This window comes from Eucalyptus grandis, chromosome 7 (assembly GCF_016545825.1).
Source record: "Eucalyptus grandis isolate ANBG69807.140 chromosome 7, ASM1654582v1, whole genome shotgun sequence".
NCBI classification, from domain to species: Eukaryota; Viridiplantae; Streptophyta; class Magnoliopsida; order Myrtales; family Myrtaceae; genus Eucalyptus; species Eucalyptus grandis.
In genome coordinates, this window is record NC_052618.1 from 52,841,968 (window position 1) to 52,855,578 (window position 13,611).

General features: G+C 42.1%; 1 pseudogene; it reads right to left on the reverse strand.

The window, feature by feature from the left end:
• Positions 1–2,034: 2,034 nt before the first annotated feature.
• Positions 2,035–12,790, reverse strand: LOC104455822 (annotated as a pseudogene).
• Positions 12,791–13,611: the final 821 nt, after the last annotated feature.

Below are 13,611 nucleotides of genomic sequence, written 5' to 3' on the forward strand. Positions count from 1 at the left end.
ATAATTTTCCACAAACCCGAAAATGACACAATTCATGAGTGAAGATCACGTCTCAAACCGATACATCTTCGTTTTTATTCATCGTCCCCGAAATGGCGTGCCGATAAGTGGGTATCATTTTTCTCGGTTGCATTATTTGGAGTTGATGGAGATGTTGGCGCAGATTCTTGAAATTCCGATAAAATGGGGAAAAATGCACGTGTTGAATATTTTAGAAAAATAAATTTCAATTCTTGAAGTGGTCGGCATTTGATAATACCATCGCATTTTGAGAAATAGAGTATTTTGTTTGAATTATTAAGGTTGTAGGTTTAAGGCTTATGTTGCATTTGGTTTGGAATTTTGAAAATTCCTTGAGAAAAATTTAGAGTGTTTGGTAACCATCCTCAAGGGGCTTTAAATGAAAGCTGGCATTAGGAAGATTGAAAACTCAAAGTAAATGCAAACCAGCTTTAAGGTTTCAGTATTTTTGAAATACTGCAAGAAGAATTTTTTTGGCCTTCATTGCTAATGTTTATCTTCTTTGCAAAGGTGGTCAACGAGGGATGATGAGGTTAGATCTAGCCAGCGAGAAGCCAGCAACAGTCGCCTAGCTAGTGCAACCTCAGCTGACGGGTTGCCAGCACCAAATTTGGCTCACCAATGGCCTGAGCTGTTCACTGGAATTAGTGAAGGATTTAGTTTTCTTTTTAATAAAGCAAAAAAAGAAAAATTACAAACAAATCCCTTTACAAAAAAAAAAATTACCAAACATTTTTCACCCAAAGTTACTTTATAAATGATTTTTTACCAAACGTAATTTGCATTTTTTCCAAGCTCCTTTAGGTGAAAGTCTCTATATTTTCTTATGGAGCTTTCAAAATGCAGAAATCAAAGGCACCCTTGTTTCATTGTATTGGGATGATTTTCTAATTTTTTTTTCTCCACCACACTTTATTTACTTTTGTTGGCCAATCTCGACCAAATTGATTGGTATCAATAATTACGTCGATGACGATGAAATCATTTCTAGAAGTTCAATGCCAAAATTTTCAAAAGACGACCTGATGATGCGACTTTGTCCACCCATCACTTATTTGATGGATGAATTTTAAACGAAATTCGTGTTCACAAAAACCCTCCTCAACTTTTGTAGTTTAACTATCTATTCCATGGCCGAAAAACACCGAAGCACCTGCAGCCCTTGTCCTCTGCGGCGGCTGCTCTCGCTCGCCGCCCCTCCTCACCCCCATCCACCTGTCTAAGGTCATGGATGACCCCAGATTGAGGTCACCGACTATAAATTTACAAGATTGAGGACCAACCTATACAGTGCTGATCTAAGGATCTTTGGATCAATGATCGACCCAATCCCCTTGAGAACCAGAGAAGGACTAGTAGGGTTGCCGGTCTAGGGTTGGTCTAGGGTTGACCTTGGACCAATGCTCATCTCTACTAGTCAATGGTCAGGTGGATCCAATCATATCGGCCCATCAATGGTCAAAAGCCTGTGGGTCGAGGAGGATTGCATTTGCAGAGTCCATGATGGAGTCTCTTTCGTCCAGGCCATGTTGCCTTCTTGGGCTCGCAAGAGCTCCCTCGAGTAAACGGGCGACCGTGCCTTGAAATCCCAAATCAAGACAGGTCTTTTTTTCTTTTTCTTTTTTGTCATTGGATTTAAATCAACTTGGCATGCCAAAACAAAACAACCTTTGGTCCGCCAACATGGAAATTAGTGTTAATTGCGCTGGTGTTGTTGAGTAGTGTTTTTAGGGCATCGGCTAATGTTATTTGATAGAAAGGTACCTCGATATTCTAACCATCGATATTGTGACTTCCTTTATTTGATCGCTTATTATGTACGCTTAAAAAGTCATATTCATGAGTAAATCAGACACGCTCGTTAAATTTTAGAACAAGGAAATTTACTTTTTCAAAACATTATCACAATCACAATCAATGCATTGGGAGCTGCGAAAAATATTTTAACGGATTCTTAAAAAAGTGTTTATAAGGAACTTGAAAATGAAATCCATTTTCAATATACTCATTTATTTAAACCCATGTGCCGAACAATGTTGTGAATGTTATTATGAGAAACGCCAACTGATAACACTTGACCCCGGTGCAGTCCAAGTCCTCGCCGGGCTTCCGGACAAGCCCTAGTGCGGCCATCTGTTTCCTGGCTTCTTTGTCGTACAAATGACCAGCCACTCTAACGTTGAGCAGATGCCCTCCAATGGGGCTCGCCACAGTACCGAAGTTGTACAGCGTTGAATAGTACTTGAGCCCAAAGATTTCGGATATGATTGCGAAGAGCAGCGGCCACTGCGCACCGAAGCAGAAACTGATGATGATGGATGCGAAGTAGATGCCATTTGGGACATTGATTGCAATCAGGAGGTGGCCGGCACATGAGATGAGGAGGATGAACGTAAGCATTAGCGGGCGTGGGAATTTGTATTGTTTTAGGAGGATCTCAGAGAGGAAGCCAGCGACGACGCGTCCAAGGTAGTTCCATATGCTGACTAGGGAGATGAACGTGCTTGTGCTCCGAGCTGGGTAGCCAAGTGAGGCCCCTATCTGGCCCAGGTTGTCGATGGCCGTCAACGTCCCCCCAACGCCAAAGATGGTGGCCAAGAAGAGGATGAACATATCTATGCTAAAGAGAGCTTGGAGTATGGTGTAGTCTTCACCTCTGTCCGGTGGCCTGAACGCCGTTCTCCAGCAAGAGAGTTGCTTTTCAGCTTTTCTTCATTGTCCAAGACGGTGGTAGGGGTGCCGTCTCTGGGGAGTGGTGGTGGGAAGGGATGTTTCCAGGCTCGGCTTCTCGGTGGCGATCTCGATCAGAGCCAGGTCATTTAGGGCTTCTCTCTTCTGTGCCCATAGTTTGTATTCCTCAATGACGACAACGGCGAGTGGCAGGAAGAGCAAGAAGAGGACACCAGCAGCGGAGAGACCATACTCGGGGCGCGTGAATTATTGAAGCGCTTCTCGATGATGATCATGATCATGATCATGAGGAAGGTGGCCAGGCCGAGGGAGATGTAGAGGAATCTGTAGAACACCTTGAGCTCGTTGGGCTGGTGGACCACCTTCATGATCCGGATGGGGCGGAGGAAGACGATTGATATGGCGGCCGGCAGCCATCCGATGAGGAGGATCAAGGCCTTGGTAGTAGACTGCAAAATATAGTTGTGTGATGATTGCACCGCTTAGGCCGACATAGCTGCCCAGAAAAGAGAAATTGAACGATTCTTCGAAATTCCATAACTTATCAAACCTAATTCTTATATCTTTCATTGAATCGGGAGGTTTAAGAGATCAGGAATCGTATTTTCTTCCAACAAATGTGACAGAAACTTAGGGGAAATTGTAATTCTGTCTCATTGTATTTCCTTGTACATGTATACATCTATATAATACAAAAAAAAAAGAATCAAGGAAAGGATATACACGATTACAATTTCCTACTTTATCACTGAATATCTTCTATTGAATCAAATAAAATCAGAATCTACAATAAAATCGCAACCTTCTCAACACTCCCCCTCAAGCCGGCGGCTTATATAGGTCGAAGACGCTCAGCTTGCTTAGTAGATAAGTATGTTGTCTTTGGCATAAAGGCTTAGTGAAAAGATCCGTAGGTTGCTCCACCGTTCTAATTCCTCGAGTTGTGATGATTCCTTTTTGAATTTTTTTCTCGAGTAAAGTGACAATCAACCTCTATATGTTTTGTCCTTTCATGAAAAACCGGATTTGCTGCTAATTTAAGTGCAGCATCATTATCACAGAATAATTCAGTTGCTCCATCAACTTCTACTCCAAGATCCAAAAGTAGGCCTCGTATCCAAATTATTTCACATACCGTTTTCGCCATAGCCCGATATTCCGATTCGGCTGATGATAAGGAAACGGTTGATTGCTTTTTAGTTTTCCATGAAATCAGGGATCTCCCTAAATTGATACAGAAGCCTGTGACAGACCTTCTAGTCATTGGACAAGTTGCATAATCAGTATCGCAATAAGCCTTCATCTTCATGTCGCAATCTCAGGATAACAATATTCCAAGTCCTGGGCAGCCCTTCAAGTATTTTACAACTTTCAATGCTACATTCATGTGAGATTGCTTCAGATTATGCATAAATTGACTAAGTATTTGAACTGCATAGCATATATCAGGTCTGGTCATAGTAAGATAAATCAACTTCCCAACGAGTCATTGGTAACCTGATGGATCTTGAAGCAACGGGTCTTCATCAGATGATGAGGTAGCCTTGTCATATTCAAATGTTGTAAGCTTTGACATTCTGTTCAATAGAAATGACAGCTGGCCTGCATCCTGATAGCCCTGTTTCTGATATAATTTCTAAGACAAATTTTCGCTGACTGAGACATATCCCTTTATCAGATCTAGCTATTTCAATACCAAGAAAATATTTTGGAGGCCCCAAGTCTTTGATATGGAAATTGAAATGCAAACACTCTTTAAATTTTCTAATGGCAGAGTCATCATTTCCCATAATGAGTATATCATCAACATATATCAGCAAATAAATTGATGAAGTACCTTTAGTCCATGTGAACAATGCATAATCATGTTTAGAGTGCTGAAATCCTGCACTTGTGAGTGCATTAGTAAACTTCGCATACCACTGCCAAGAAGCCTGCTTGAGTTCATATAGGGACTTGCGTAGACGACATACCCGAGACTCCCCCTGTCTGCGAAGTCCCTATGGAAGTTCCATGTAGATTTCTTCGTCAAGATCTCCATGAAGGAAAGCATTATGGACATCCATCTGATGTAAGTCCCAATTGCGAATTGCAGCAACAGAGAGGAAGGAACGAACAGTGACCTCCTTGGCAATAGGGGAAAAGGTCTCATGATAATCAAAACCTTCCTGTTGAGTGAATCCTTTGGCAACTAGTCGAGCTTTGTAGCGTTCAACAGAGCCATCTGCCTTATATTTGATTTTATATACCCATTTGCACCCAATCGGTTTTCTATATTTAGGTAGTGAGACTACATCCCAGGTATGATTATCCATAAGTGCATGTAACTCAGATTCCATGGCCTGCTGCCATCTTGGATCACACGCTACTTCTTCATAGGAGGAAGGTTCATGTTCCTCTGATATGCGACTAATGCAACACATATGGTCTTGGGATAGTCGATTAAAAGATACATAAGAAGATATAGGATAATGTGTACCTTGGGAATACAAGGTAGAGCATATGTAGTCATTGGTCCATGTGGGTGGACGGGTATGACGCCCTGATCTTCTTGGTGGCTCCACAATTTGTTGTTCAGATGAAGTCACTTCAATATGTTGCTGTGGTGATGACTCATCTTCTTCATGAGATAACATTGGTGACTTGATTATGGAGTTCGAGTATTCTGGAGCTGCTGGTATGTTGTCTTCCATGAGTATTATATCCTCATGGAAGACAACATCTCGGCTAACGAAAAACCGACCAGTCAATAGTTCCATGACCCTATATCCTTTCTGTAAAAGAGAATATCCCATGAAGACACATCGAAGAGCACAAGGATCCATTTTGTCCCAAGGTCCCACAATTGTGGCATAGCATAGAGAACCAAAAACTCTTAGATGTTCTATGTCTAGTGACTTTCCAAAGAGCATTTCAAATGGAGATCGCCCTTCAAGAACTCTAGTTGGCATGCGATTAATTAAATAAGCCGTTGTGACCACACAATCTCCCCAATAAGATTCAGGAATGGATGCTTGATATTTAAGGGCTCGGGCTACTTCTAAAAGATGATGATGTTTACGCTCTACGACGCCATTTTGTTGAGGAGTGTATGTGCATGAAGTTTCATGAAGTATTCCATGGGAGGCAAAGAAAGAGCTACATTCCGTGGTGAAAAATTCTCGTCCATTGTTTGTGCGAATTTTTTGAATAGAAGCATCAAACTGATTTTTAATCAAGGAAAGAAAATTCACAATATTTGAGAATGTTTGGCTCTTGGATTGCATAAGAAAGACCCATGTGGCACGAGTGTAGTCATCAACAATAGTCGGAAGAATCGAGCCATCACGATGAGGGGTATGATAGGGGCCCCATATGTCAACATGAATTAAAGAGAAAGCATTAGTGGCTCGAGACGTGCTTGTAGGAAATGGAGATCGAGATTGTTTTGCTAAGGGACAAATCGAGCAATTTGGATAAGGAAAACGAGCACTATGACCCGAGCGTTGATGATAAAGGAAATTTTTATTGCTAGTTGCTACATTACAAGAAATGCTTTTATGTAGCAACGAAAAATCAAAATTCCTTGGAAAGCTTATCCAAAAATAAAGCCCTTGTGCAACACTATCCAAGCCCATCATTTTGCCAGTCGAACGGTCCTAAAATGAACAATTTTTGGAATTGAATTCAACATGACAATGGTTGTCTTCACAGACTTTGGACACTAATATAAGATTGAATTCAAAATTAGGAATGTATAAGACATTCTTAAGAATAATGTGCTCACTAAGATGGACGGTTCCAATTTTGGAAACATGAGTAGTGGTGCCATTAGGAAGTCTAATGTACACAAAAGGGTGGATTTTTCGATTGTAGGAAAATAAATCCTCATTACATACTATGTGGTCATTGGCGCCTGAATCGATTATCCATGCATCAACTGAAATACCGTTATTTTGGGAAATGGAAATACCTGAGAATCCCGCAGTCTTGTCTGTAGATTTCAATTGATGCAATGCCCTTATGATGTTCTGGTATTGATCATCAGAAATTGGCTGATTTGCCTTCTCATTACCCTGAGTCATAACCTGATAGGCAGAATAATCCCTTTCTCTTTTCTCCTTTTCAGTCGGTTTTCCATGTAATTTCCAACAAGTATCTATAGTGTGATGTGGCCTTTTACAATAATCACAGTATTTACCTTTAATTTTGGAATTTTTCCCAATTCCCCTTGATGACGTGGCACTTCGTGGAGCATAAGATTGTTTAAAATTGAGGGCTGATGTGGCTGAATGAGGAGCGTTCGATTCAGCTGCACGGATCGTCAAATCTCCACCATTAGATCCATACTTGTAATATGAGCCGTCGAATCCCCCTCTATAATCTCCACCGTCCATTTTAGGGTTTGTTTCTTCTTCCTCCCAGCTGCCATTTCTCCCCGTTCGTGCCTCTCTCACCCCGGCCAGCCGCCCGAGGGTCTTCGACGTTCGCAGCGGAGGCTGGACCAGCGGCACGCTGCCTGTGATGGCCCCGCCGAAACCGCGAGTGTCACGGCCTCCCCCATCTTCACGTATTCTGCTATCGCAAGCCTTTGATTCTCTTCTTGAACTGCTAGTTGGTAGATCCGGCCGAGAGAGGGAACGGGATCCATCGCTAGGATCTGGGATTGGAAGGACGAAAAGCTTTCGTTCAAGATCAAGAGGAACCGGGTAACTTTCTTTCTCTGATTTTTCTATACTGTGCAAGTGTGGTTTCGGGCCCCTCGAGCTCCTCCTCAGCCGACTCGAGCTCCTCCTCGGCCGACTCGAGCTCATTCCACAGAGCTGAGAGCCGGTTGAAGCAAGCGGTAACCGAGAGGTTCCCTTGCTTCAACTTAGTCATTGTTTGAGTGAGCGAGAAGAGTTTCGCCCGATCCAACTTCCCATACATTTCGCGTATGTCCTCCCACATCTTCTTCGGGTCTTCGCCAGGTGGCAAGCCGGCGCGACATTGGGGGCTATGCGGTTCCGATCCAAGTGCGAACGAGTTTGTTGCACTTGCGCCAAACTCGTCGCATTCGGTCATCGGTCGGAAGGGGGACGGTACCATCAATAAAACCGTCCTTCTCTTTAGTCACAAGAGCTCGCCCCGAAATCCCAAGCCCATGCATTGTAGTTGTCGGGCCGGTGAGTTGCAAGGAAATAAGACGGAGTTCCGGTCCATCGGCCGTCGAAGTGTACAAAATGGATCTCCCGGGTTCTAAACGGGAGCCGTGGCGGAATCGCCCACTGGTAGAGACCAAGTTGCGATCCGGGTAGGGATTTCCCCCTTGACCCACCGAGCTTGTTTCGGGTTGGTGCCATCCGGATCCATTGGGTTGGAATCCAGTGCCGGAATTCTCTCCGATTGGCTATGTTGCGTCCATTGCTGATTTTGTCCAACGACCCATGGATTTTGAACAGAATCCATTGCACCGGTGGCCACCGAGTTGGACCGGATTGTTGGACCGTAGTTGGAATTAGTGGGTGCTGATTATGAGTGTGTTCATCTTGCGATAGATCATTCGCTCGGGGCTTGATTTTGTAGGTAGGTTCCTTTTTTGATTTTTTTTTTTGCTGGTGCTTGATTTCTTTCTGTTTGAACTGCTGAATTCCTAACCGGTGTGTCAATTTGTTTTGCAGAAAGAAATCGGCAACAACAATTGAAAAGGGACTACCGAAGGCAATTCATGGTTGTTGACACCTAAATTTTGGTGACCCTTTTAATTATTAGTTGCATTAAAAAATTAGGGATTAATTTTAACCCCTAAAAAAATATTAGTTAATTAATTAATTGCATAGCATATAGTTTTAGGTGCATTTATTTTAATTTACATGTTTTGCATTTTATTTTCATTTTTAGGATCGGTGGTGGATGAGCTCAAATTTTATGTTTTGAGCTCTAGTTCGGTAGGCCGGGCTAGGCCCATGAAAGGATAAAATTAACCCAAGCCCGTCGTTATTTTTAATTGATTATCTTGCGAAAAATTAAGATTTGATGTGATATTATGGTTTTTGAAAATTAAAAAAAAAAAAATCGCATTGTAATCTTATTTTTTATCAATAGATGATGAAATCGGGAGAATATTTTTGAGATAAGGATTTGGGTGATCGGAGGTTATAGATTATCTTCGTGCATATTGAAAAAACGAGATAAAATATTCTACGAAGATTACCTATTTTTTACCTATAAAAGCAATCGTGTACGGAGAGAGAAAGGGGGTTTTTTGGAGAAAAAAATTCAGAAAATAAAAGAAAATAAAAAGAGAAGAAAATTTTCCTGTAGAAAGTACACAAGAAAAAAGTAAAAGAGAGAAGTGAGTTTGAGGGGGAAGGGCCGAAACAAGTAAAGGTTGATTTGACCTTTACTGTTCATCATCTTCCCAAAGCACCTCCACCCCACTCACCGCTCCTACAACTCTGCACCAAAGCACCTCCGCGCCACCGCGACACCAGCCACTTCCGCAACCCGAGCGCCCCACTCGCCCGCCGTCGCGACCCAAAGCCCCGACGCCGCGCAATCCCCTGCCGTTGCGACCCTCCTCTCGCAAATCTGTCTCCGCCGTCGATTCCAGCCACCGGTGACCCCGAGTCGCACTGAGTCAAGATCCAGCACCCGAGTCCCTCCGCTTGCAAATCCAAGGTCCCCGACGACATAAGCCCCGGACCCGGCTCGACATTTCCTTTTGCCGGTGCCGAGCCTCATCGAAGACCCGTTTGACGCCGCCCTTGCTCCGCGCCGCGACGCTCGCCCGATTCGGTTCTCTCACCGGACGCCGCGCCCAACAGCCCGATCCGACGCCGGAGCTCCTCATCGCAGCCACTCAGAGGCCTCTCGCCGTCCCCGCCGCCCCCCGCCGCCGAAGCCCGTGATCCGAGCGCCCCAACGCAGCCCCCCGCAACGCAGCCCCCGCCACCCGACATCGAGCCTCGCCGCGCCTCCTTCGAGCAACCCGCGACGCCAGCCCCGCCGTCCGTGACTCCCTTGCCGACGCCGGATCCAAACCCCGCACACAGCACCCGCCGTTCGCAATGGCGTGACCCGTGAGTCCCCTTCCCGAACTCCGCCACCCGCCGCCGGAGTTTCTTCCCGCCGGACCTCCGATCCTCTCGCTTTGGTGACTTGCCACGAACACGAAGCTTGGAAGGAAAAGGGAAAATTAGGTAGTTTTTATTTATTTATTTACTTACTATTTTCTTTTTCTTTCCTTTTTATTTTATTCTTTTAGTGAAATTGTTCTCTTTAAATATGTGATTGAGATCCCAATATGAAAGTGCCCTCAAGCTAGGGATTGATAGTCCGATTTTCGCGCCCGAAATCCGACTCGCAATCCCTTATAAAATCGACAATCCAATCTCAAGCCCGAGATTTGATTTGCGATTTAATTTAAAATTGGCCAACCCGATCTCATGCGCGAGATATGGTTCGTCAATTTTTAGATATCAATCTTATCTTATTTGATTCATTGGTTGAGTCGGTCTTATTTTCATAAAAGAAAATCCAAAAATATTTGAGTTAGGATTAGATTTGCTGATTTAGGGTTAAAATTGCAATCTTATCTCGAGTTTTAAATAAAAATCCAAAAAATGTTGAATTAAGATTAGGTTTGGTTATTATCTTTTATATTTAAAATAAGAATTTTATTTTAAATCATGGAAAAGAAAACCAAAAGAAAAGCACATTCATTTAGGATGTTAGTTTTTATCATTATTTGAATTGCATGTGAAAATTTTAATTTCGAAATTAATAAATAAAAAAAAACAAAAAAAATCATCATGCATATATCATGTTGAATTAAGGCATTCTTTGCACGTCATTGCATGTTAGGGTTGCATGTTTATCAATTATAGGTAGATAATCTCTCCTAGATAAATTGCATGTTTTGTTAGGAAAATAAAAATACCCATGTCATATAGAATTAGGTCCATGAAATGCACGTCATTCAATGATTTTTGTTAGGTTCATTTAATTAGAAATTGTCAGTCATTAGAATTAGGTCATTAGATTAATTTAGATTGCATATTTAAGTGTTGCATTTCTTTAATTTCGAATCTCATGGAAAATACAAAAGATTATTTAGAATAAATCCATCTCATGCTTAGGATAGACTACATGCTTAGTTATGTCATATTGCTTAGGTCATATAGCTAAGTCATGTTGTTATGTCATATCATTTCATGTTAAATTAGTGGCATGCATTGCATATTGCATGATTTTCATTAATTAAGTGAAAACAAAACAAAAATTGCGTGTTAATTAGAAATCATATTTAGGACTGCTGATGTGAATTCTAAACTAACATTGCAGATGCTTTCGTTGCTTTGAGGTAAGTTCTGCATCATTTATTCACTTGCTTTCTTGAGTGTTAAATTGGTGGTTTGCATACCTGCATGATCACCTCACATGTTAGAATTTAAAATCAATTCAAGCTGCCTGCAAAAAACATTTTTGAAATTAAAAGAATGGTACCGAAAGGGTATTAGAGAAATCTAGTGTAATCAAGTCCCCGTACCCATAATCTCTGGTTCGTAGAAGTGAAGTAAATCTCCCATTACTTTACTTGGATTTCTAATCGACTCACCAAAAATAGATTAGTGGCGACTCCTAGTTAAAAATCAATTGCATGTTAAAAAACTTGAACCCTAAGTCGCAAATTGGTATGGGCTTGGGAAAGCCCGAGTTAAGTTTAGGCTTAATAATCCATTAGCCAAACCCTAAGTGGTTCACACCCCGAAAAATTTAGTCGCGACAATGGTGTTTACGAAAGGCTCTGATACCATGACAGAAACTTAGGGGAAATTGTAATTATGTCTCATTGTATTTCCTTGTACATGTATACATATATATAATACAAAAAAAAAAGAATCAAGGAAAGGATATACACGATTACAATTTCCTACTTTATCTCTGAATATCTTCTATTGAATCAAATAAAATCAGAATCTACAATAAAATTGCAACCTTCTCCAACAAAATGTGCAGTCACGCTTAAGTTAAAGAATAAGGACCATGAAAATGATGACCAGAACACAAAGTCGATCGACGCAAGAAACTTTTTAGGCAATTAGGAGTAGTTCATCAAGGGACAGAAAGTCCTCAAATTTCTTTCATGACCAGGGTATGAGTTTATACTCGTCTCTCATTTTTGTATAAGGAAAGAATGCAAATTCCATGACCATATTTACCATTCTATTAGAGTATATGCAAAAAGTTAGACGATGCATGCAATTAAAATGATAAAATTTACAAAGAATGTGGTAATAAAGAGCAAAACTTTGCAGCGTATATAAAGAGCAAGACAAGTCGAGTGAGCTAGTACTACAGCTTGTAAGTTAATTGATTATCTTGCAAGATCATAAAATGGTCTTCTCTTTTGACCAGCAGCTCGGAAGGAAGTTTCGTTCACGTGTCATTTTCACACATAAAAACCACTTTTTTTTTTTTTATTAAATTGTCTTGGACTCACTCGTCCAATCATTGAGCTAATCGTGACTGCATGAAACAAGCATGAACCACCAAATTTCGTGTAAGCCTACCCTTTCAGTATCCCCAGCACGACGCCCCGGCTCTCCTGGGAAGTTCTGGACGCAGGTGACGAGCGCGCCGGTGTTGGCGAACTTCTGCGAGTTGGCGCCGATGCATATGTAGAGGCACATCTGCCACACCTGCGGCGTCATGATCCGCTTGGTCACGGCGAGCCATATCATGAAGTAGCCTAAGAAGTTGAGGACTGCCCCGATGGAGAGCACCACCACCGCGGAGTCGCCTCGTTGCTGAGCCCCGACGGGATCCCGATGCTCCCGCCGAAATCCTTGAAGAAGCTCAGCAGGTTGAGGGTGCTCTGGTCCTAGCCGAGCGAGGTCTTGATGTCCCCTGAGTAGAGCCTGCACATGTAGGTCACTCCGGCGGCCGCCATGATCAGTAGGCTCGCAAACACCACGAACCACCATCCCATGATGACCTGCGCTGCCATGTGCTTCACGTCCCAGAGGCCCGCAAGGCCTCCGCACCCTCCGGGGGATCCGGCGACCACCATTGTATGGCGTGTCTCGGCTCTCTCTCTCTCTCTCTCTCTCTCTCTCTCTCTCTCTCTCTCTCTCTCTCTCTCTCTCTCTCTCTCTCTCTCTCTCTCTGGCGTGAGAGGGTTAGAGAGAAGTTACAAGGACCTTCTTGTTAATTACTAGACTGTGGTGTAGTATTGGGACTTAGGGTTATATATAGAATTAGATGAAAAAGTGTGACGAAATGCCTGCGCCTGCAATTTTGGAAATATAGAGAGAGAGAGGACTTAAGTGTTGACTTGGGGTCTTCTAAAGGGAGAAGGTATGCATAGGAGATTCACCTAGGAGAGCAAATGTGAAGATTACTCCGAAGGGTATGAAACCAAGAAAATTGGACGATGTCTCATGATCTTCTCCACTTGAAATTAATTACGGTTCCGACCTGATTTGTTTCTTAGTAATAATCCTTCGGCACGTGTCATTCATACTGTTGTAATTATGGTTATAATTATGGTTAATGGATCAACGAATGCCAATAAATTAATATACGTCTTTTCTATTCACGTATCTCTTTTGGATTCATGAATTTCTTAAACTTTTCCGTTCATGTATCTATTGAATTCATGAATTTTCTAGATCCATGTATCTTTTAGTTTATGTATTTATTGAGTTCACGAATCTCTTGAATTCACGTATCTCTCGGATTCATGAATCTCTTTGAATTCATGTATCTCTTGATTCATGAATTTCGTGGATACATGCGTCTATTTAATTCATGTATCTCTTCTGTACATGAACTAAAAATATCTATAAATAGATGGGAGCATAGAGCTTCATAATGGTTTTTTTGGTTTTTCCGACTCGATTCCAAAAAGGCTCTGATACACTTTTCTACTCTTCT